A 3,268-nucleotide genomic window follows, 5' to 3' on the forward strand; every position below is an offset into this window, starting at 1 on the left:
GAGGAAGGAAGGAATGAAGAGAGGGAAGAGGAAAAGGGAGGGGGGAAAAGGGAGAAGAGAGAAGTATGGATTGGATAGCATGTCAATCTCCCCTTCAAGGGCACACCTTTAATGAGCTAACTTCCTCCCATGAGGCTCCGTCTTTCAAAGGTTCTAATTCCTCCCAGGTTCTAATTCCTCCCAGGGTGCCACAGACTGGTGACTACACCTTTCACACATGGCCTTTGGAGATGTTGAAGATCCAACTGTACCACCATCAATCCTCTACACTGATCTTTTGAGGCCCTGGGGGGAAGGAGGAGGAGATTGTTTGGAGGCCCCTCAGAGATCCGTCCTTCCACAATCCCACCCCTTCTATTCAGAAGATGCAGCTACACCAGTCAGAGTTCCAGGCAGCCACAGCTCTGCCTTTAGCTGGCTCACAAGCCCAAGAAGACAGGCAGAAAAATCGCCATTGCAATCCAGCGTGTTAAGTGTTATGACAGAAAAGGTTCAGGGAGCCATGGGAACACAGATATGTCACCCCTGCAGCTAGAGATTAGGTGTCCTGAGACTTGACATGTAGAAAGGAGCCAGCCATGAAAGGAAGGAAGAAGGGAGGGAAGAGGGGAGGAAGATGAGGGAAGGAGAGGAGATTACTGAGGAGGAGGAAGATTGTCTAACAGTGGAGGACCAAGTTCTTTCAACCCATTGTTTTGGGGCCAAAGCCTGCCTCCGCTATGTGCTCTCAAAATCAGTAGAAGACATTTGGTTGGCCATGTCTCAAGCTCATAGGTCCTGGTTCTGCTCCATTCCTCCTTGAAATTTCACCATGGAACATACATCAAGACGCTACTTAAAATTTAACTGCAAGGCACATTTGGCCATACCTAATCCCAAGTGCTTCAGGGCTGCCGTGTCCCTTAGGCATAATAAAGCAGATACAAATTGCTCTGTGTGGCTTGGGGGGGGGGGGGGGGGGGCAAGCAAAGTCAAGGTTTCTTATTTGTCTAACACAAGCCAGTTCACCAAGGTTGACAAAAGACTTAACAGTGGCCACCCACTGGGGCTGTCTTCCCTTCTTTTTAATTTTACAAGAACTCCAGGTGTCCCACATCCTAGAAGATACAGAAGACCAGGCAGGCCTTTGCTCTCATTCATGGGGGCTTTTGTTCTGAAGTTTGGACAATTTAAAGTCAGGTGGTTCTGCTGAAACTCGTGCTCAAAGTGTTGGAGCTCCTTGTTACACACCTTCACCAGGGCTTGGAATGTCACCTCTTTGTCAGTTGATGCATTGTCAGTTTGACTGGATTTGACCTAGGTGACGTACCTCTCGGGATGGGAGGACTCACTCTGAATGTAGGAGCCCAGGCTGGGGTCTCAGAGTGAATGAAAAGAAGAGAGCTGAAGATCAGCAACCATCTCTGTCTACTTTCTGACTGAGGGCTCAGTGCGTCCAGCATCTTCATGGTCCCAGCCCCATGCTTTCCTGCCACAATGGATGGTATCTCTTCTAAAACCCTGAGCCAAAATATGTCCTTCTCTCTTTAAGTGGCTTCAGTCAGGTATTTGGGCACAGCAACGAGAAAAGTAACTGCTACTGCTACATACTAAACTCCAGGACTGTCCTTGGGCCAGTGGTAGACGGTGGGTTAGACCTGAAGGACTGTCCCTTTGAGACTCGTGAGCTGGCTCCTAGGCCTGATGACTCCCTTTGCTTTAGTTTGTGGACAAGCCTGGCACTGGGTGTCCTCACCAGCTCACTAGGAAGAGCTCAGGCTTCTTCCTGTTCCTCCTCTCCCAAAATTCCTACAGCCTCTTGGTCCCCACAGGCTGACCCAGCTCTGTAACAATCCAGAAACTGTGCAGTCAACAGGAAGATTAGGGCTGATTAAGAAATTTGTGCTAATGAACTGTGCTTAATTGGATTTGGGGAAGGACATAGAACAGGCTGCTTGACATTCCCAGGTCTTCCACAAAATCCTGTGCTTCCATGACTCCTGTCTGAAAGGCCGATTGTACTCCCCACGCAGCCCCTGTATCCCCGGTGCCCCAGCCTTTGGCCTCTCGGTCTGGCGACAGGGAAGTTATCTTCCTGATCAGACTAATTAGCACTGGGGACAAAAGTCATAATCTACAAAGAATGCAAATGCCATTTTTACAAAATGAAAACGCCATATGTGCAGTAATTAGCAAACCATGGGCACATTTTATAAATCATATTTATTAGTTTGTAAACAAATCAAGCTCTAAATGAAATGAAAGATGCCGTTAAATGGGAACCATGGCAGTGACAGCTCTGAGTAGGTCTCCAAACAGGGGCTAGGGAGACAAAGTAGAAGCTGGTCCAAGAGCCCTGCTGGGAACCCGTCAGTCTCTACGTCACCGAGAGCCTCAGTGAGTCAAGGTCCATGGGCTGCATGTCTTCTCCCCTGAGACTCTACCACCTTGCATGGCCTCCCATGATCCCAAGACCGTTGTTCAAACCGAAGCTTCGTGAAAGTCCATCTCTACCATGAAGACAAGCTAGCACCCGAGCCTGCATCTCACTGCCGGGCTCTTCACTGCCTCCTTCCCACAGACCTTCCGGAGCTAGGAGACCAGTAATGAGATAGCTCAGTCTTGGAGACCATCTCGCCAAGGCCACTGCCTAGCGCTGTTCCGCTGGTTGTCATCTTTGGGGTAGAGCATGGGGGAAGGGAGTATGCCAGGTTGGCTGTCTTGTCTGGGGCCCTGATAGTTTGTCCTATGTCTGGGGCTGGGAAATGGCTCAGTCAGGAAAGTGCTTTCCATATAAACACAAAGACCCAAGTCCAACCCCCAGAACCCATATTTAAAAAGCAAAGTGTGGTAACTCCTGCTTGGAATATTAGTGCTACAAAGGTGGAGACAGGTAGATGTTAGGGCTCACTGGCCAGCTAGCCTAGACTGCTTAGTGATGCCCAGGTCAGCACTAGCAGATGGTGCCTTAGAAGTGACACCAGAGACTGACCTTTGGCCTCTACATGCATTTCCATAGGAACATGCACACACATAAAAAAAAATATGTGTTTCCAAATTGATTCAGCAGGGCTCTTTGTGCCCAGCACCCTGCTGGACACCATGGAAATGGAAACACGGTGGTAGGAATGTCTCCCAGGTGCTAGAGATCACAGGACTCCTGGCTCCCCTTGGGGCTGTGGCAGCCACTCCTGTGTTCAGCTCGGCATGTGATCCCCTCTCCTTTCTAGGGTACACTGTTCCTGCTTTACCCTGGAAACTCCCCCTGTAAGGTGGCTCTCAGCCTGGC

Source organism: Microtus ochrogaster, chromosome 8 (assembly GCF_000317375.1).
Source record: "Microtus ochrogaster isolate Prairie Vole_2 chromosome 8, MicOch1.0, whole genome shotgun sequence".
Classification (NCBI taxonomy): Eukaryota; Metazoa; Chordata; class Mammalia; order Rodentia; family Cricetidae; genus Microtus; species Microtus ochrogaster.